We start from the raw sequence: 23,142 nt of genomic DNA on the forward strand, positions 1-23,142 counted from the left end.
AGAGTGGTAAGTGCAATCCATAGCACAAATTCCTCTTGAGGGAACTCCTGCCCTCCTCTTGAGTGAGAGGTAGACATGTTTCCTCATAAAACCCCAGTCTTATTAGCCCTTCATCACCACCCCGTGAAAAAAATAGGTGTTCCTGTTTGACAGAAGAGGAAGATAGCATTCAGAGATATGTTGATCTTGCTTAGAATTATATACTGTTGCAGACAAGCAATGTCTAAGTTTATCTCCTAACCTACTCCCCACAATCAATAAGTTTTACCTAAGGCAAAGGCTTAAGACATTTAGACATTACTTCTTGTGGAATGCTGATCGTTTTTAAGAAGCCAATTAAAATGTGTTCTCCATTTCCCCCTAATTTCTTAAATTCTAAGGACTAGGCTAATGCCTTAGTGACTGATTTTTTTGTGGTTGTTGTACATTCCTTCAGAAAGCATTTCCTAAGACCAATATATTGCGTAAGAATGTGTTGGATGATATCTCACTGTTGAGATGCTGTGGTAGTTACATCATCTGTTGTCAATTTGAGACTTAAGAGTGAAAGAGTGGAGTTCAGTCTTTCAATTGGGTCACAGTTTGATGACCTCATTTGGAGGCGCTAAGGAGACAACTCGCTAGCTGAAGGCAGAACACATGCTCACTCCCTGGGAAACACTGCAGCTGACAAGACACATGGAGCTACATTAGTGCCCTGAGCTAGAGGAGTCACATAGAGACTCTTGTTGGCGCTGAGATGCTTACACCACCACTGGATCTACAAGACTTTCCACCCACAGGTCAATGGTCTTCCTGCATCCGGTGTCACTGCATGTGTTGCATAAGTCCGAAGAGGAATTTATAGATTGGCATCAGATATATGGGCTAATATCAGATTTATAGACTTGATCTAGAATTCTACAAGATCATTGATTTATTCTTTGGGAATTCCTATTGTAATGGCACAAATCATATCTATACATGTGTAACTTAAGATGGGATACATAAAAAGCAAATCAACTGTGTTTGTGGAAAGAGGAGAGGTTTAATATAACCAGTCAACAATACACCACCCATTGCTTCTTCTTACTGTTGTTAGGTGCCCTCAAGTCAGTTTCTACGTACAGCCATCTAATCTACAACAGAGTGAAACACTGCCCAGTCCTAAGGGTAATGTAACCAAGAGGAATTGCGGAAACCCAGGTGGGACTGAGCATGATAGTGGGACAGGAGGAAAGTCAAGGGAAATACAGGAAAGAGCTGGGAGGCAAAGGGCATTTATAGAGGTCTAGATAAAGACATGTACATATGCAAATATATTTATGTATGAGGATGGGGAAATAGATCTATGTGCATATATTTTTAGGTTTAGTATTAAGGTAGCAGAAGGCCATTGGACCTCCACTCAAGTACTCCCTCAGTGCAAGAATACTTTCTTCTATTAAATTGGCATTCTATGATGCCCCCATTCCCGACACAAGCGCTGAAGACTGGGGTGTTTTCAATATTCAATTGCTTTGTATATAAAGCTCTTTCTTATACACATCTCCGTGTCCATGAATTTGTTTCTTTAGCCTACCCAGACTAACACAGATGCTTTGCTAAGGCTACTCTTGCCATAATTATGAATTAGTGACATTTGTTGAGTCCAATAAGTAATTAGTGTGGAGTCACTGGGTGGCGGAAAAAATGTAGGCAATCAGCTGCTGATGGAAAGGTAAGAGTGCACTCAGAGGTGCCTCAAGAGAAAGCCTTGGCCATCTACTTCCAAAACCAGCGTCCACTGACAACAGCATGGAGTGCAGTTAACTGTGGCAGATGCGGCGTCGCCAGGAATCAGAATGGACGCCTGCAAGACTGGTTGGTTGTACTCAGTGTACAGTGGTGCTTTGCACAGCTCATAGCTGTCTTTGGTGTCACAATTGTCCTCCCTCCTAAATCACCCTCTTCCCTCTCCACTTCGAATATTGGGCCATGTCTAACCTAAAACAGAAAATCAATAAGTGTTTGATCTTTTATTTCTTAGTCCCCAACTTTTCAATTCCTTCTTCCTTTGGAATCTATCTCCAGTCACTTTTCTAGGTCTTTCTTCAGGGCTGCGGAGAATGCAGCTGTCACCACTAGAGTCAGAGCCACTCTGTAATAACAGCAGCATGTCCCTGATTCCCCACGGGCAGTTTATGGGGAAGAGCAAAGCAGACTGTCCTTGGGTTAGCCACACAACTCACCTGTTCTTTCACTAGGTAAGTCAGGAAAGCAGATGCAATATGAACGTTATCTTTATCCTGGTGGTTTTCTTCGTGCCTCAGTGGTTTGCCTTCAAGTGGTTATGCTCATCTGAGCATCTTCATGTTACAGCATGTACATTAAATGCAGAATTATAAAGCAAGCAGACTTATATTTCAAAGATAATACTTTGGGTTTCCTATCTAAAGATGTGGTTTGAAAGACAAACTCAACTCTTACAAGGTAAATGAAGTAGAAAGAAGCGTATTGCCCTACATAACCCAGGAGTACAAAGGGTGCAAGGGCTGATCTAGGGCTGGACAATATCAGCACAAACATGTTACCTGCCCTCTTGCTCTCAGCACTTCTTTCTATCTCGGCTTCATCCCATGTAGGTTGAGCCCATAGTCTAACCTCAGGCCTCCAGAGATAGAATTTTTCCAATCTTGTAGAGGGCAGACCTCTGACTCTGATGAGCAGAAGAATCTTTGAAAAAAGACTCTGACTGGCTAACCCGGTTACCCGTTCAATATTGCTGCTGGTGGTGGCTCTCAAGTCAATTCAGACTCATGGTATTGGACAGCCATCTCCAAGGAAGAAGGGCTCATTAAAGGCGAGAGTTTCCAGGTAATAGGAGGGCTCCAGGATGCCCCAGAGAGAGCAATGAAAGCTATCCACCACATCCATGGACCACTTGCTTCTCCACAGATAAATCAGGGTGGCATACTCTGGGTAGGATAGCCTTGGGTTCGAGTTATTCCACAATGGGGGGAGAGAATAGGAATGCTCTGAAGTGCTTTCTTTCCTGTCTTTCTACACTTTGGTTTCTTAGCCTAAGGGTAACAGTAGGTCCCTGCTTGGTCCTCTCTTCATCTTTACGTCAGGACCCTGGTCACTGCCAAGGTGGTGCTACTCATTAAAGTCACCTAAAGAGCTCACCAACCAGCGGAGGCCTCCAGCGCACTCCCTCGGCGAGCCAGGGAAAAGATGGTTGCATGTTATTCAAGCCCCTTTCTCTTTTAGCTTAACATACTGAAATATTCTGTAAATTGATTCATAATGAAAAATAGACTCCTTCCCCTACCCCTCTACACCTGGACAAAGAGGGAAAAAGGCTCTTCTATCCCTCTGGTTACTATATTATTTCTCCTTATGGATTATTGCTAGAATTATGAAAATTATTGACTACCTCTCCCGGTCTCTTTACTTATGGTCAAATCCTATGTTACTCACATGTTATATCTTTCAATACTTGTTGAAAAGTGAATGAAATCCATGATTCACATCATTTAAACTGCCCTTTACATTTATATCAAAATCACCTGTCTCAATCTTCCTCTTAATCTCCTTCTCTGTGGGCTTCTCGGGACAGTATCCACCAGGAGCCCCTTACTCGGCTCGGTCATGCCGTCCCTCCCCTTCTACCTGGGAATGATTTTCCAGTTTATTTTTTTCGTTGCATCCTTAATCTCTGTAGCTCTTAACACTTACCACTTTCCCTTTTGTTTTACTTATCTGAATAGTTGCTTTCTTTCCTCCGTGTAAATTCATGATGAATGAAGAGTATTGCAAAATTGAGGAGATGGTTCTCAATTTTTAGCAGCTGCTTGCTGAAATATTAATAGCTTATTAGAAGAAGCTGCATATTTTGGTCTGAAGCAAGAGTTCATGGGTCAGTACTAAGTCAACTGCCTGAGGAGGTGGAGAAAAGGCGGAGGAGGCTAATATAAAGACATGAAATATAGACTTGACCAAGGCCCCTTTCCATTTCCTTTACTTTTTCTCATGAAATGTCCATAACATTTAGTTTCTTCAGGGTCATCTGTACATCTGGTGTTCATCCAAATATTGACACTAACCACTTTGCATATTCTGTTTCTATTACATAGAGATAGCCAATTGTAGACACGTGGATAACGAGCTCCCTGCCCATGGCTCTTCTTGGATACCAAATACACTTTTAGAAAACCAGAAACAACTTAAAAATGTGAAAGAATTCATAGTTCAGTCCTCGAATATAAAAGGAAATATCAAGGAGACTTCTTTGAAGAGCTATTAAAAACTTGTCTTCTTGAGATCTGATCTTTTCACATTGTAAAAAAATTTAAATAAGGAAAATATAATGGAAGTAATTCAAAGTCACCAATGCCCAAATTATCCTTTCATTTCATGACTACAGAAAAATGTCATAACAAGTCAACGAATAATACATATTAGTGATATAAATGTTCATCCCCTTCCTGCCTTTGAATTTTAAGGCTAAAATTGTTCAAGCTAATTGCACTAGAACATTAAGGATATTCACCATATTTGTGAATTAAAATGGTTTCTGGACTAAGAGTTTTAGCTCTAATGGACCTTTCATTGGGGAAGAAAAGTGTGGATAATCCTGCACGTAAAATACTAAGCTGTTGGATTTTTGCATTTAAAGCTAATATCAATATGACTTCATTGTTGAACAAGCAACAAGATCTTGACAGAGCTGCAATTCCTTTCATTTCTCATTGAATCTAATTCTTCAATAACAAATATGTTAATGTACTATATTAGTCTCTAAGTAGTATCAAAAAATTCATAACCCTGGTAGAACTGCTATGAAAAATCCTTAAAAAAACCCATTTTTGTTAGGTGTCATTGAATTGGTTCAGACTTCTAGGGACCCCGTGTACACAGAACAGAATACCATTTAATCCTGTGCCATCTTCACAATTGCTCTGTTAGCATAACTGCCTCTTGATCCGTGTATAAATTCTGCATAAACACAGTGAACTGTTCTGGAATTCCCATTGGTTCAGGGCTCTTGGTACTTTGTTAGGATGAGTGGAAGAGAATTGTGTTACATACATAAAATGGCAAATGGTTCAGTGACTAAGAATAGTGATGCATCTTTAAAATATCTCACAGCTTGAATAAATCCGGAGGACAGCATACGGGATGGAATAAATCAGTCACCAAAGGGCAAATATTGCAAGAACCCACTATTCCAAAAGACAAGCATAGTTTTAAACACAGAAAGAAACATTATTTGCTGGTTACCAGAGGTGAGAATGGGGTGAGGGACAATCAGTAACTATAAACACATCTTAATTCTGGTGAAGGGAAAGGCAGTACACAATACTGAGGAAATCAGGACAAGGTGACCAAAGAACAGGACGATACTGACAGGTTCGCAGGAATAACGGAGAACTGTAGCAGACACCATCACTTATATACCGTGCAACAACAGTGAATGAATGACAGTAATTTGTGCATGGATGTGTGAGTAGCTATGCGTGCGGAATAGGAATGGGCGAATTCAGTAAGTTGATGGAAAATGGAATGAAATGATAATAGAATGTTTGAACAACCTTTTTGAAAGCCTCCTTCGAAGTGTGATTGTGGACGTTTCTGCATGTACATTTGTATATGCTGCCTGGGTATTTATGTATGTTAGAGAGCAAAGGGGCACAGCTATGAAGAAAACCTCTTAGACATACTCAGACACACCCTGGACAAAGTTACTGGGCTTAAAGGCTAATGGTGATCGTTTTAGGATGCTTCTAGATCAATTGGCTTACCAGAATACAAAAAAACCACTGGTGTACATTCTCCTTGGGTGAGAAGTGCCCTGGGGTTTTAACGCTGGCAAGTGGGCATCGAATACGCAACTATTGGTCCCTTTCCACCAACAGAAAAGGAGAGAGAAGAAAACCAGAGTCTGAAGGAAGCAATTTCCCCAGAAGATGGATGACCCACATGAACTATGACCTTTTCTAGCCTGAGACCAGAGAAAGTAGATGTTGCCCAGTTACCACTACCGACTATTCTGAGCAGGGACACGCTGGAAAGTTCTGGTTAGAAAGGGAGAAAATGTAGAACAAAACTCAAATTCATTTAAAAAATAAAGCAGATTACTAGACCGATAGACACTAGGGAACCTCTGAGAGGATTGCCTTTCAAACGTGGAACTGAAGCCACTCCTGAAGATCAATTCTCAAGCAAATAGAAGACTGGCCTATAAGACAAACAGCAATAGCTACGAGGAATGGATTCCTTAGATAAATCCACTCTAAGAAACAAAACTGGTTATTTGCCCAAAAGCAAAGCTGAGAGGGTAAGTAGGGGCAAGAGGAACAGACAAATGGAAACAGGAAACCAGGGTGGGAATGGAGAGAGCTGACACACTGTGCAGATCGGACCCTTTGTCCTGCACCAATTTGTGAATGAATTAGTAAATGGAAAACTCATCTGCTGTATAAACTTCCAACTAAACCACAAGTGAATATTTATAGAAAAAGAAAAGAAATTCATATCTTTAAAATTTTTTTCACAATTTTGTTTAATACATAAACATTCCAGTGTCACCATGGATGAAGTATCTGTCTATTTAACCCAAAAGTTAATGGTTCAAACGTACCAGCAGCTCCAGAGGAGGAAGATGAGACAGTCTGTTTTCATTAAGAATTTGTTTGCTTCCTGTTTTGCATGATTTTCTGTATTGGAAATCCAGGAGAGGCAAATCTAGAGAGACAGTGCTGATGAATAATTACCTAGGAGCATGGCAGAAATGGCAGAGGAGGCTTGGCGGGTAATGGGGTGTTGACAACAATGAGTACGAGAGAAAATGGTTCTCAAATTGATTGTGGTGATGGTTTCACAACTCTTCTTAATATGATTGAGAGAATAAATTGTCTGACGTGTGAAGTTCTGCCATGAAAACTATCCAGGTCTATAGCCTCAGAATCCTATGGGACAGGTCTGGTTGTGCTAGAAGGCCACTTCTGCATCCATATCCATTCAAAGACAGTGATTTAAGTTTGGGGGTTTTTGTTTTGCTTTTATAAAATATGCTGACTCAAAATACTAATCCACAATTATGCTGAGTCAACTCATAATGTCAATAATATTGATTTGTTTGCAAAGTACATCTCAACACTGACCTTTCAGAAGCAGATAGTCAGGTCTTTCTTCCTGGGCACCTCCGGATGGGTTTGACCCATCAACCTTTTTGCTGTAGTCATGCACTTAAAACTATTTATATCATCACGGATTCCTAGAAGAGGAAAATAATTTAATAATATGAGCTTACTTATCAAAATATCTAGATTTAATCTACTAGAATTTTTTTAGTTTCTCCCCCCCCCCATTATTTGACTGAATTCTCTAATATACTACTCACAATTGTGAAAATGTTTAATGGTGCATTTGTCTGTGTGGGTCACAACAGATTATGGGTAGCCTTAAGAACAATGAAAATTCCATAACACTGCATTGTACTCATGTAGAACTTGGACGTGGACCGAAGCAGTATGCTAACAGAACATGGGGATGCTGCATGGTTTAAAATCAGGGAAAAGCATGCATCAGAGGGCTGTCCTCTCACCATACTTATTCAATAAGTATGCTGAGCAAATAATGAGAAGCTGGATTATATGAAGAAGAATTTGGCATCAGGAATGGAGGAAGGCTTCATAACAACCTTTGATGTGCAAGTGATAGAACCTTGCTTGCTGAACATGCGGAGGACTTGAAGTGCTTGCTCATGCAAATCAAGCATTACAGCTCAATGTAAGACGACTAGAGTCATCAAAACTGGGTTAGATCGTGAAAATGGATTAAAGATTTCATCTTGCTCAAATCCACAATCAATGCTTATGAAGCAGAAGTCAAGAGCTCCAAAGCCACATTGCATTTGGTAAATTTGCTGCCAAGGACCTCTTTAAAGGGTTGAAAAGTAAGGATATTCGTCTGAGGACCAAGGTACATCTGACCCAAGCCATGGTATTTTAAATGACCTCATAAGCATGTTGGACATCGAATAAAGTAGAAAACAAGAAAAATTAATTCATCTATACTATGGTGTTGGCAAAGAATATCATAAGTACCATGGCCTGTCAAAAGAACAAATAGATCTTCCTTGTAAAAAGTACAGCCAGAGTGCTCCTTACAGGCAAGGATGGTGAGACTCTGTCTCATCTATGTTGGACATGTTGCCAGGAGTGACCAGTCCCTAGAGCACGGCACCGTGCTTGGTAAAGTGTAGGGCGGCCAACGATAGGCAGATCCTGGACACGGTGGGTGGAAGCCGTGGCTGCTATGATGGGCTCAAGGCAAGAACAGGCGTGACCATGGCACGGGCCTGGGTCGCATTCTCCATTTGGTCCATTTATAATTTGTTCTAGTTTTTAATATTTTCTACCTTCTTTTCTATTGAGCTTTTTCTGTTTTACTCTGTTATTGTTTCGCTTTTCTTTTGTCTTCTTGCTTTTGTATGTTTTCAGTATGTGAAATTTGGGATAGATGTGTTTATAGAAACAGTAACTGGATAAATAATTTCTTAGTGTTATGGCAGGAGAGGTTGGGGTGGGAGAAAGAGGGAGATAATAATAACAAAAAAAGTAGAAAATGTTCTAAAATTGACTTTGGTTACACTTTCACAACACTTTTTAATATTCGGTTTTATATAAGGTGACTAAGTCAGAGTCAACTCAACAGTGCCTTACAACAAGAACACACAGACTGGAAAGTGAGATGCTTACAATTCTGAAGTGTAAAAGGGATGCAATTGTGAAAGGGATCCAAAGAGGTATAGAGATAGAGCTGTTGAAAAGGCGTTATCTCGTATGATTGGCTCAGCTACTCCCTAAATACTGGTCTCTGGAATAATCGAGATTTTTAAAAATTGAAGTACTAAATATTTCACTGAGTCTCTTCTGTAAGAGGGGGGTGAAGATGAGAGATGCTGGCATTGAAATGTTCTCAAGGTTTTATTGGAAATGGAAGGTGACCAGGGTGGAAGCGGGCACTGGAGTCAAGACGGATGTGATTTTCATAAGAAGATAGCGGGCATAAATGATCATCAGAAAGGTTAGATCCACAGAAACCTCTGAAAGGGGCTGAAAGACGACAAGATCTCTGGAATGGGAACACATGGCTATTGCACTCAAAACCCAAAACCAAACTCATTGCTGTTGAGTTGATTCTAACTCACAGCAACCCTCTAATGACAAGATAGAATGACCTGTGTGGGTTTTTAGGATTGTAACTTTATTTAGGAGTAGAAAGTCTCACATCATTCTTCCTTACAGCAGCGGGTGGTTTTGAACTGCTGACCGTGTTTGTTAGCTCCTTGTTCTAGATTTTCCTGTTTTCTGCTTTCTTTTCTTTTTTATTTTATTGTTGTTTTTTGTATCTGTATATGAAATTCGGGATAGATAAATCTACAGAGACAGTTACTGGATAGTTTCTTGGGGTTATGGCAGGAGAGGTTGGGGGAAAGCATGGATTTGAATGAGTATAAGAAAGAGGAAAATGTTCTAAGATGTATTGCAGTGATAATTGTACAACTCTTTAATAGGATTCAACGTTTTAAACATATGATGTGTGAGTTATAAGCCAATAAAACTGCTAAAACTAAATAAATGTCTACAATTGTGGAGTGCCTTGCTTTTGTTATTTGCTCTCAAGTCAATTTCAACTTATGGTGATCCCATGTGTTACAAACCTAATAGGGTTTTCTTGGTTGTGATCATAAATGAAGTAGGTCTCCAGGCCTTTTCTTCTGAAGTTTCACTGGGTGGTTTTGAATCATCCACTTTTAGGTTAGCAATTGGCCACACACCATTTACACCATATGTATCTTCACAATAGAAATCCATAGCTCTTCACCGAAATGATATACCCAAGTTAGGTCACTGGATGCTAAGTACACCTACGATCTCACATCACAAATATTCTTATATATTTGAATCTTCCTCCTTATCTTCCGCAAAGGACCTGACCTCATTTACCAGGGTGTCTGTGTCCTCAGAAGAAGTACTCAGACTTTGCTGGAGACTATTGTACTCTATATCTAAAATCAAACTAATCCCTTAGGAGCCAAAATATCACAATGGGTTACTGTTCTGGGTTAAGTAGAAACTTTGTGGCAAGTCTGGGTCACAGAAGGTCAATGGTTACATGCATCTATTTTGTGCTTAATTCGCCACTTCTTAAGAGAAGAGTAGTAATAGATCAATTCATCAAGTGCTATTAGCTCCCTGACATTATCATGAATGCTGTCAAGGTAGAAAAGAAAGAAAGGGAGAAAAAAGGACCCAAATATATACAAAACTCTAGAATTCAACCTCCTCTCAATATATCAAGCAAAAGCAATACCATGTACCTCACAGAACTGCAGCGAATAATGTTACCTCACGGAATTGCAGCGAATAATGTGCGTGGAAGAGGCAAAGGGCACGGTTACAATCATGTCATCACAGTACTGGGAAAACAAAGAGGGTAATAAATGTTTTAACTGAAGTTGATTTTTCAAAGGTGAACTAATTACTGGAAATTTCAACGCAGCTCCTGACACCTGGCATGTAGTCATGTCTTTTCTTTGTTTTTCTAGGTACCTATAAATAGAGGACCACAAAAGGTGGTTGAGTTAGCCTTTAACGTGGTAGAGAATGCAATTCACTCTCTTGTCTCAGCCTGGTCCATTGTAGAATCCACAGACTCCTTGATTGTGTTGCCATCATCCTGGTTAATGCTGGGCAATACGAGCGATGATATCATACCAGGGATATCATAAATGACCAGAAACTAGCAGGTATGCTAGATACCTTATTGTTGTAATAGTTAGGTGCCATCAAATTGATCACAACTCACTGTAACCCGATGTATATAGTGTATACCTTCTCCATAGGGTTTTCAAGGCTGTGGCAGGACATGGATTTCCAGAGTCTAGGAGACAGATTCAGATTTAAAGCCAGGAGGTGCTAAATCAGAGAAGATTCCTGTGGTGGTGGTGTTGGAATTAGCTCCTCCGAAATTAAAATAATCTGTAGAACCTTGCACCCCTTAGCTAGAGGAGAGAAAATATTTGGGGGGCCCTATAAGTTTTGAGATCACATTTGAATATGCTGTAGCAACCTATTCACCAGATACCCCTGAGTGCTGCCAGACTATATATTTAGATGAATGACAGTGCACTTGCCATATGAAATATGTGAAGTGCAGGCAGTTCTGGAACAGACTTCATGCCACAGATCATCCCATGATGTGTAAGGGTCCGTGATTAAAGGGGCACTGAATCGAGCTTATCTCAAACTATTACATCAGAGTTGTAAAGCAGGCCCTCTATGGCTTTTGAGCAAGAACTCCCGAAATGACTACCTTGTCTGCTAACCAAATGTCTCTTGACTACCGGGACACAAGTAATCCTGAGGGTTACCCCTGAAACCATGACATTTGATAAAGCACACAGGAGAGCAAATTGTCGTGTTTCCTGAATGTACAAGTAAGTTGCATAAACAATGGCACATGCCACTAACATGTCTATCCCTGCTATGATGTCATTTCCCCTCAATTCATACACCTGGCCTCATGGAGAATTAACTACAATCTGTTGATGAAGAAGACATGGTGGTTCTGCACATTATTCTGAAAAATACGTAGAAAAGGGAATCCTTTAAATGAACTTCAAGCAGCATATATGATTTTTTTTTCAGAAAAAAAAAAAAAAGCCCAACAACCCTCTTTGCCATTGAGTCGATGCAGACTCATAGTGACCATATAGGACAAGAAGGCAGGGTAGAACTGCCTCCTGAGTTGCCGAGACTGTTTACTGTCTATGGGAATAGAAGCTGCATCTTCCTCCTGTGAAGCAGTTGTTGAGTTCGAACGACTGCTCATTTGAATCGCAACCCAACATATAACCACTAAGCCATTCATAGACAGTAACTGATTATTTCTCTATTGATGATGGAAATGGTCTGGCATAAAAAGATAAATGGAAGTCTGATTCTACAGGGATTCTAACTGTTAGGTACCATTTATTAAGTGCCAATTCTTGGTGGATCTACATACAACAGGCCAAGACACTGACCAGGCCTGTGCCAGGGCACAATGGTTTCTTTGCTGGAGCTTCATGTTTCCGCCATTGTGTCGGTTCATGCCATTGAGGGCATTCCTCTCTTTTGCTGACCTTTTATTAACCATGATGCTCTCTCCAGGAATTGGTCCCTGCTGGTAATATGACAAAAGTTTGAAATGAAGTCTCAACCATCACTGTATCCAAGGTGCATCTTGGTTATACCATCCTTTATGAGGCCTCAGAAGTTGCTCACTGCTATTACAAGACTGGATCTATAGTAGTAGAAATAGGCAATAACCCCCCAAACTGGAAATTTTTTTCTCAAAGCTATGTTTAATTTTTTTGTTTACCAAACAACCTTATGACCTTTGAAGCACTCTCCATGACATTTAATACATTGGTCAAATCTGCGATTCCACTTATGGAAACATTTTTTACAACTCAAAGAGATGCTTCCCCCAAGTAAATTCCTAGTAACAAACTCCTAAATATTTGAAATGGCTTAAGGAGTTTATGCTATATGCAACTATTAATTGACTAATAGATATCAATTAGCTAAAACTGCCTCTGCACCCCAGTAATATACTAGATCAGATACCTTTAACATACCTACTTCACAAATGAGAAAATTGAAGTACATGAGGTAGATCTGGGATATGGATCCATGAAGTTTTTTCCACTAGGGATTAAATTACTTACGATTCTATTCCAAACTCTTCTGGAATAAATTTCAACTAATTTCTAAGAACTAGTCATAGTTGATGTCAATTTAGCACTGAGCTTATTGCATAACTAATATGAATGATTATGATCTCATTTTTGTCTGTCTGTCAACTCCTAAAATTCAGGAAAGCTTCCTTAATTCCCTAATTTGCTGTCAAGGTGCATCACTTATTCATGGTGACCTCAAGGGTCTCCTCATGAAAACCTGAGTTTTCCACGGCTAAGTTTTCAGAAGTAGATCACCAGGCCATTCTTCCACAGTGCTTTTGGGTAGACTTGAACTTCCAATCTTCTGGTCAGCACCTGAAAGTGTTCATCCTTTGCACTATCCCATATTTAACAGAGGACACTCATTATATAACTTCACAACTGCCCATACTTTAGATTCTCAGCCTTATCATGATATGATTTAAGTAAATTCAGAATTATATAATGTTAATTACATCAGCTAGACTATTCATGTCATGTGAATAAGGATTGTGCCTGTCATGTTTACCACTATGTATGCAGCAAAATTTTGACATCTAGAATCAATGTGGGTAATGGATCAGCAAACAGACATGTTCTTTACTGCACAGCCTCTGCTAAAGAATGGTGGATGTTGCAAACAGCTCTTCAAACTGAGTGGTAGAGACCAAGGTTTGACTCCTAGGTTTGAAAATTCAGGAAGGTTTTGAATTCTGCTGAAACAAGATTTGAAGCAAAATTATTTATAAGAGGAGTCATGGTTTGGAATAGGTAATAGCATTGTAAATTTCCTCAATTCCCAGTGACATGTTCAGGAAAAAAACAGAAAGCTTCTATTTATGAAAAAGGGCAGAACAATTACTTTGAAATATGCCAGGAAGGTATCGGTCAAAAGGCAATTATGACATGCTAGTGGGCATGTATTGTTTGCTTTTCCCAGTTAATATTTAACAAGCAGGTCATGAAACACCAAAATGATGTTTAAAGAAACAGGCAGTCAAGGAGATAAAAGCCAGGAGTAAACAAAAAAAGAAACACCACCAAAGCATTATTTCACATCAAATTTTGTTAAATTATTAAAGAGTTAAATATATATGCCAACTTCTCATTTAATAATATGGAAGGTCCTTATATGAAAATTGATATTATTCAAGAGGGAAGATGACTACATCATATTACAAATTTGAGAATGATAGCATCATTACAGATGAGCTCTAGGGACAGAATGGGTTAAGCTTTCGGCTGCTAGGTGAAAGGTTGGTAATTCGAATCCACCAGCTACTCCATGGAAAAAAGATGAGACAGTCTGCTTCTTTAAAGCTTTACAGCCTCAGGAACTCGAGAGGGAAGGTCAACTATGGCTCATAGGGTCACTATGAGTCTAGGATGGGTTGGATATCATCACATAAATTCCAAATTACATCGTTACATAACCACCAAACCACCATAGTAGATTTCTGACTATTACAAATCAGAACTATCTGCTGAGGAGACAATTGATAATAAAGAGTTGATGTAAAATTTTTTGCTTACCCAAATATCAGTTGGCGAATAATTTGTTGGGGTTTTCTCTTTTGGCCAAATACTAAATTGATGTTTTAAAATTTTTCTGCAATTTATAAAATGAAAATCATAGTGATCAGAGAGAGACCCTCTATTAATTAACAAATTTTTATACCAACATGTCAGGGAGCCAGTCCGTAACAAATCATCACAAGCCCAGCAGGTGCAATTGTTCAGTGATAATAAGTAAAGGGTATAGTAAAGTCAAAGAGAAATGGGAGAGATGGAAGAGAGAGTAAAGTAAAGGAGTCAGACACATGTCATGGTAGCATGCTCACCTCAGCGTCTCTTGGTTGTTCGTGTGGAGATGGGAGATGAGCGGGCAGAGAATGAGATTTATTACTAACCAAGGCGTATATATCTTTAGGGGTGTGCATGCCCCCTCATTACAGGTAAAGACATATGTTATAGGTAGGGGTTGTAACAGGAAATACAAGCAACAGGAGGGGGATATACAACGGGCATAAGTGTAACAGGAAGGGGATGAGCTAGGAGTGTTCACATAATAGGAAGGGGAGGGACTAGAGGTATACATGTGACAAGAAGGGTGGACCCTAGACTCAATTTGGCGGCTTAAACTTGGTCATCCTTGAGTGGGCTTGACCTCCCTGGGCTCTCCTTCAAGGAAACAATCTACTACCACCTTTATCAGAATGGAGTGGGCCCTCCGTAGGGTGGGACAGACTACACAGTTTGGTTGCTCTAGAGCAGGGGTGTCAAACTGGTAGTCCACAGACCACATGTGGCCCTGAGGTAATTTTTTGTGGCTCACGATACTCTGAAATAAAATGTAACCAAGGAATGTGTGTACGGTATTGCCTCAATTCCCCTAATTCCTATTTTTTTCATAATAATTTTTTTCTATTTTTATTTCAGAGCATCATGGGCCACAAAAAATTACCTTGGGGACCTCATACAGCCCGTGGGCCACCAGTTTGACACACCTGCTCTAGATGGCTGATAACCCTTAGAGAGATTAACCTCCAAGTTTATAGTCATTGACCATGTGTAGCAGGCAGCTAGGTTTGGCATATATTTGGGGGAGACAACTTGGGAGAAATATTTCTGTTTCCTCACACCAACAGAGGAAAATCTACACAAGAAATCAATGTTATATATAGTTTACATTTTGCTAGGTCATGATAGATGAATTGACTTCACCTATCCATTTCTCCTTCTCTATCTAGTATCATTTAAAATATCACTTCATGGGTACTTTGTCCCCCCATTTAGAGTTGCCTGTCACTCCCAAGGACACTCATATGATCGTGTTCCATTCATTCTCTGTAATGTTCAATAAAGCTCCTTTTCTTTCTTATCTTTACAGTGTTGGAAAGCAGGGAGGTTCCTTTGACGGATTTTCAATTACCCCATATGCATGTTTTCAGGAAAGACGAAAGAAGAATCAATGTGTTTGAATTACAGTGTTGGTGAAGACTGTTGAAAGTATTGGCAAAACAACCGACAAATCTGTCTCAGAAGTACAACCAGTATGTTCCAGAGAGACAAGATGGTAAGACTTCATCTTACATATCTGGATCTGTTGTTGGTAGAGACATCCCTAGAGAATGGCATTATGCTTGGAAAAGCAGAGGGGCAACAGAAACGAAAAAGGTCCTCCGAGACATGAATGGATGCAGCGGCTACAATAATGGGCTCAAGCCGAGTATGTTGGTCTGGGTAGACTAGAGAAACAAATCTAGAGACACTCGTATGTGTAAGAGAGAATTTTATATCAAAGAGCAATTGTACATTAAGGAAACATCCCAGCCCAGTACAGATCATGTCAATAAGTCTGGCATTACCCCATATGTCAATACTAGTCCATAAATTCCTCTGTAGACTCATGCAGCTATGTAATGACATGAATTCAAGAAGATCACAGGCTCGTGGGTGGAAATTCTTATGGATCCAGTGGCAGTGGAAGTTTATCAGCACTGGTGTGCGTCTCCATGTGGCTTCTCAAGCTCCAGGACTCTGGCTCTTTCAACATAGCTCCATGTGGTTTGTCAACAGGAATGTCTCGCAGAGTCTCTGTGTGTCCTGCCTCCAACAAGCTGTTTATCTCCATGAGGCTATCGAGCTGCAAGCTGATTGACAGGCTAAACTCCACCCCTTCTCAAGTTGACAGATTATGTAACTGCCACACCTAGAACCAATTGTGAGGATAATGAAGCATTGGACAGTGCTTACTTCTGTTTTGCTCATGGTCACGATGGATCTGAAGTGCCTTGGTTGTACATAATAACAACTCTCCATCTTGTTTTTTGATAAAATTTCCCCAACATTTCAACAAATAACCCACTTAACCAATTGCTATCATATCTACTCCGATTCATAGCAATCCCTTGTGTTTCATGAAGAACCGTGCTCCACAAGTTTTCCAGTGGCTGAGTTTTCAGAAGTAGATTTGCAGGCCTTTCATCCAAGTTGCCTCTGGCTTTACCCAAACCTCTAACCTTTAGTTATCATCAAGCATACCTACCAGTTACACTACCAAGGGACTCCTGGCACGAGGTAGCTTCTGTGACATATAGATGGAATAAATAAGAACATCAATACTAATAGTTGACACTCTATTCTGAGAGAGAGTTCTTCTGGATATGAAAGAGAAGAAGCTACTGATCTTTCATGACAATCTTTAATTTACCAGAAGGATTGAGATAAGGACTAACTCTGGATTTGGTGAAAATACACAGCCTGGATTTGTACTTTGCTGTAACAACAGTATTGTGATCCATTCGGCATTGAGACAAAGCCCAGTGTTTTGCCCCTACTGGTAACTTCTGTACCAAAGAGAAATTAGTACAATGAGAGGGTTTTCTAAAGCATGCAGCTATAGAGAAAACCAAATTCATTCCCCATTGTCTGAAGGACATTGTCATTGTATTCTTCTTTTGTGTTTAGTAGTTTTTGTGCCCTGTCTATCCAAGGTCATAAGCTCTTATTTTCTTTGAGGCTATTGTAAACGGTATTGCTATTTTAATTTGATATTCCATTGTCTGTTCCTTGTATATAGAAATGCAGCTTCACATATACATCTATTCCTCGAGTCTTTGGAATTCCCCGATTGGTTTTCATTGTTGTTAGCTGCCACCAAGTCAGTTCCCACTCACAGCGATCTTTGCACAACAGAATGAGACTTTGCCCAGTTCTGCACCATCCTCACAAATGTTCTATGTTTGAGCCATGACTGCTCTGCCAGTCCATCTTGTCTAGGGCCTTCCTCTATTTCATTGCTCCAATACTTTACCAAACATGATGTCTTTCTCCAGGAACTGGTCTCTCCTGACAACATGTCCACAGTCTAGGAGACAAAGTCTCCCAATCCTTGCCTCTAAGGACAACTCTGGCTGTACTTTTCCAAGACAGATTTGTTTGTTCTTTTGAGAGTCCATGATACTTTTAATATTCTTCACCACCACCATAATTCAAATACATTGGTTTTCCCTCGATCTTCCATGTTCAATGTCTAATTTTCACATGCATATGAGGTAATGGAATCTGTGATAGCTTGAGTTGGGCACTTGACCATACATTGATGGTCAGACCCTGGCTTGGTTTTAGCTTCTGATACTAGGCTTCCCCATTTCATCTTCTCACAGATGTAGTCAATTTGGCTTCTGTGTATTCCATTGGGAGACATCTTTTCGTTTTCTTTGAAAAAGGCATTAGCTATGAGCAATTCACTGGTCTTGCAAAATGCTGTCATGCAATCTCCAGGTTTGTTTCTATGGCCAAGACCATCTTTCCAGTTACCGTTTCTTCTTTTTTATTTCCAACTTTTGCATTCAAAGCGCCAATAATTATCAATGCATCTTGATTGTATATTTGACCAATTCCTTTCAAATTGTTGATAGAAGTCTTCACTTTTTTTCATCAGTAGTCTTTGTGGCTGGTTCATAAATTTGAAAAATAATTGCACTGCTTGGATTTCCTGGAGGCAGATAGATATATAATCCTATCACAGACAGCATTGTGCTTCATGATTGATTTTGCAATGTCCTTTTTGAAAATGAATACAATACCATTTCCCTTGATTGTGTTATTCCAGCAGAGTAAGACATGATTTTCTGATTAAAAATGTTCAATATCAATCAATTTAAGTTCATTACTGCCTAGTATATTGATCTTCATGAGTTGCATTCCATCTTTCAATTTTCCTAGATTCATAGTTTCCACATACCAACTACCAGTCATTAGCAGATCTTTGCAGCTGTTTCTCCTTACCTTCAGTAGCTTACTGGTGTCCTCAATAAGCCCCATGGTCAAGAGTCAAGAGTATTCTCTGTGAGTTCTGTGTGGCCATTGAAGCAGCTTATCCAACCCACCAGGAAAGCAGAATGCATGGAAGGATTGTTGGGGAAGCGTATCTGTCCTCTTCCTTGTGGCAGTTGTCTAGGCTGGTCTGTAGCTGGATTCTGCTTCCCCTGTGTGTAACAAGAGAACATACTATTTATTCACCAACATTCATGCTGTTTATTTATTTGCTTTCCATGTTATCCTGACTAGCTCTTCGATTGCAATAACACATGCACATGAGTGGGAACAGATGATCTTTCCTTGTTTTGATATTGGCTGAATAGCATTCCTTTAATTATTCTATTAAGCATATGGAACCCTGATCAGCAGTTCGAGACCACCAATGCTCCACAGGGAAAAATGGAGCTTTCTCCTCCATCGAAAGTTACAGTCAGTCTTGGAAATTCACAGGGGCCCTCACTGAGTCAGCATCGATTCAATGGCAATGAGTTTAATTTTGGTTTATGAAGCATACAATTAATTCTGTTGTGTGCTTTAGGTTCCTAAAAATGCCCTCTATTAGGTTTTGGAAAATCGCCTTATTCTTGATTTGTCCATGTTTTCATAATAAATGAACACTGTGTTTTGCCAGCTTTTAAACAATTATTATTAATTGAAATACATTGATTTTTTAAAAAAAGCTTGTTCAAGTTTACGTTCCTCTGATAAACCTCATTTGATAATGATGTATTATTCTTCTATTTATGCAATGGGATTCAGTTTGATTTTTTTAATGTACCCTCATTAGGAATATTTTCTTGTATTTTATATATATTATCATGCCTTCAGCTAGACAGGATGAGTATGGCAGCCTCAAAAGTTATTTGGGAATTGTTACCTTCTTTATATTTAAAATAATTCGCATAGATTGGCATTTTCCCTCTTAAGGATTTCATAGATGTCATCATCTGAAACCATCAATGCAAAGAGCTTTCTTTATGGAAAATATTTTGATTATCAATTAATTTCATTAGTAGATTAAGACAACTCATAAATTTTATTCATTCTTGAGCTTTTTTTATGGCTTCAAGGAATTTCTAGGTAAATAGATTGGGCAAGAAAGAAGAGGACAATGGAAGGAATTCCTAATATACAGAGAAGTGAGGACACATTTCCCTTATCAATAGATTCCCAGTAAAAAGGTAGGCAGAGGGCAGAGATTATTTCATTTATCAATAGTTTTCATAAAGGAAAGAATTCCCAACACAGGAAGGAGGGAGTAAGGGTATGAGCTGAAAACAGCAGGATATATGCCCAAGTCCCAACAGTGACTGGGTGACCCATGGAGGGACTGACAATATTCAGCCAGGGTCTGGGCTGGCTCAGGCCACAGGATGAGCTAGAGGTAAGTATACATCATTGGTGACAGGGAGGTGCATTGTAAAAACTAGCCAATCACGGAAGGCCTGTCAAACAGCAGGATAACAGTTTTATTTTCCCATCCAGCAATTCACCCTCGGATGAGCTGAGATGCCCATCAGCATGTTATATACTGATATAATATTTTAATTAAACTCAATGGGTCTCCTCTAATCTTGTTCCCCTGTCTCATCTGAATTCCTTCCTCTAAGCTGGACAATAACCCAGAGAAGAGGCGCCTGAAACCTTGAACCCCCTTCTAATAACAGAAGTCATCTGTTTCTCTTAATTATTTAATAGAGTAACCACAAGGTGTTCACAATCCTATATTTTATTTTTTTATTTAGAACCTGGACTGATATCTCCTTTTTCAACCCCCAAATTAATGATTTATGTATTTTTTGCTAGCATTGCTATATTATCATGTTAATAAACTTTATTGCTCTCTTAAAAAATCCTTCTCTTATTTAATAGTCTCTATTGTTTGCTTTATATTGATTTAGGCTATGATACTTAGTCTACATTTTCTTCTAATAACTGGGTTTAATTTTTTCATAGTTTAATGTGATAATTTAGATAATTCATTTAGAATCTTTCTTCTTTTCTAATATAGCCCTTTAAAGTGATAAGTCTACCTCTAAGTACTCTTAGCTTTTCCCCACGATTTTTATGACATTGGTTTTATTGTTATTCATGTCAAAATATTTTAACTTCTATTTCTTCTTTGAACTACCAGTTATTTAGAAGTGTACTGCTTATTTCTCAAATATATGTTGCTCTTTCTACATATTTTACTAGTACTGATTGCTAATTTAATATATTTTTCTATTTTTTCATCTATTTTATATCTGAGTATATTGCCTTGCTTGGAATACTTTCTGTGTATTTACAAAGCATCAGTATTTTTCAGTTGTTTGATATAAATATCAACTATGTCAAGATGATTAATTATATAAGATCTTCTCTATTGGCTTACCAATTTTCTGTCCCTAAGTTTTATCTAATACTGAGAATCAAGTGTTAAAATATCCAATCGTGCTTATGGATATTGTTCTTTTGTTCCCATAGTTTTAGGTCTGTAAATCATGCTTCTCTCTGACTAAGTACATGCATGTGTATTTAGGATTACTGTAGTTACTTGTTCATTTTATCATTAGGTAATCTTTTTTATTTCTGTTTGGTAATAATATTGTTAATTTTGTGGTTAAAAATCCAAACTTGACCTAATCAGCTATAGGTGATGTCTGGGGCTGGATCACATTAGACCAAATGGTACTCACCAGAACTACTTCCACAGAGACTATCGTTGGAGTAATTTACCATGGAGAAGACTAGTTCCTGCCAGAGGACTTAGTGCTTGGTAAAGAGGGACAACAAAAAGGAGAAGACGCAACAAGATGGATTGGCAGTGTCTGCATCAATGGGCGCAAACATAAGAACAATTGTGAGGATGGAGCAGGACTGGGCCCTATTTCATTTTCTGTACATAGCACTGGTATGAGTCAGAATTGATTAGATGGCCTCTAACAATAACAACAATATTAATACCAGCTACACTGGTAGCTAGGAGCCCTACTGGTGTAGTGGTTATGAGGTGGGCTACAAACTGTAAGATCAACTGTTCAAAACTACCAGCCAGTCTGCAGGAGAAAACACCAGACTTGCTACTCCTGTAAGTCTCAGAGACTCACAGAGGCCATTCTATCCTGTCCTCCAGGGCCACTACGGGTCAGCATCCCTGCTCAGGGCAGTGAGTTTGTTTGTGTGCATGCGTATACCATTCATGGATGGTTATGGGATGCAAGACCAGCTCAGTGGTTAACAACATTATTATTTCATCTTACAATTGTTTTGAAGGAGCCTTAGTGGCACAATGGTTAAGGGATGAGCTACTAACCAAAGATTTCTGGTTCAAATCCCCCAGTTGCTCAGCAGGAGAAAGAAGTACATTCTGCTTCAGAGGGAGTACCGCATTGGAAACCCTATGGGTTAGTTCTATTCTGTCCTTTACAGTCACCATGAGCCAGAATCTGCTCCATGGAAACTTGTTTGCCTTTTAGGGTTAAAAAAGAAAGAAGAAAACAAATGCACAGTCATTGCATTAGTTCTAAGTCAAAGAGACCATAGATGTGTATCCGAGGCTCTGAATCTTTACAGGAGTGAATACCTCCATGCTTTTCTCTTGCAGCTGCTGGTAGGTTTAAACTGCTGACCAGTGGTTGGCAGTCTAATGCTTACTGGACGGTGCCACCTAAGGATGCATAGCTTATTATGCACGAGATATGTTCAACATTTTTCCTAAAGTCACATGGTCATTCATTGCAGAACTGGAACTTTAATATCTAAGCTGCGTAACAGCACATGGTGCCGCATGCTGTGAAATCAGCCTGAATAATCTATTTGCAAATGTGCGATAGAACAATGGATTCTCACTGGGAACAAATGCCTCAGGAATGATGGACATTTGGTTAGAAAGTATCAGTATTCAAACCACGTAGAAATAGCTCTAGGTAGCTCTCTCTCTCTCTCTCTCTCTCTCTGATTCCAAGGTGAATTTCTCCTTAGGAGATACAAAATGTAGTAGAAATAGATGGAGAGGACAGGGCTAAAACCAAACACCCACTACTGTCAAGTCAACTCTAATTCATTGGGACCCTGTAGCACAGAGTTAGACTGCCCCACAGAATTTCCAAGCTTCTGCATCTTTATGGAAGCAGGCTGCCACATCTTTCTCCCACCGAGCAACTGATGGATTTAAACCCATATCCTTTTGGTTAGTAGCTGTGTACATTAATGAGGGCAAAACCAGGCCTCCTTATGATAGTGCTTACAATGATAGAAATGCCCAACTTTCCCTAAAGGAGGGTTTTTGCCTTTTAGTTATTAGAAAGAATAACAATAAACCAGTTGCCAAATGTGGCAATTTAGTGATGGTGACATTATAAATCATATTTATTTGTTAGACATTATTATAAAAGTATATCCCCCACTTTGGTACCTTGCAAGGCCATACATATTTGAAACGTGTGGAATATAATTTTTATTCCACAAATGTGTCTGTGCAAGAGATGATTCTGATGAGTCATCTTATTTTAACCAGATACCTTCACCCTGCAAGGCAAGTGTGAAAAAGTCCTCTAAGATGTTTGCATATTCCATGTGCCGCACACCTTCTTCAAAGT

Source organism: Tenrec ecaudatus, chromosome 5 (genome assembly GCF_050624435.1).
Source record: "Tenrec ecaudatus isolate mTenEca1 chromosome 5, mTenEca1.hap1, whole genome shotgun sequence".
Lineage (NCBI taxonomy): Eukaryota > Metazoa > Chordata > Mammalia > Afrosoricida > Tenrecidae > Tenrec > Tenrec ecaudatus.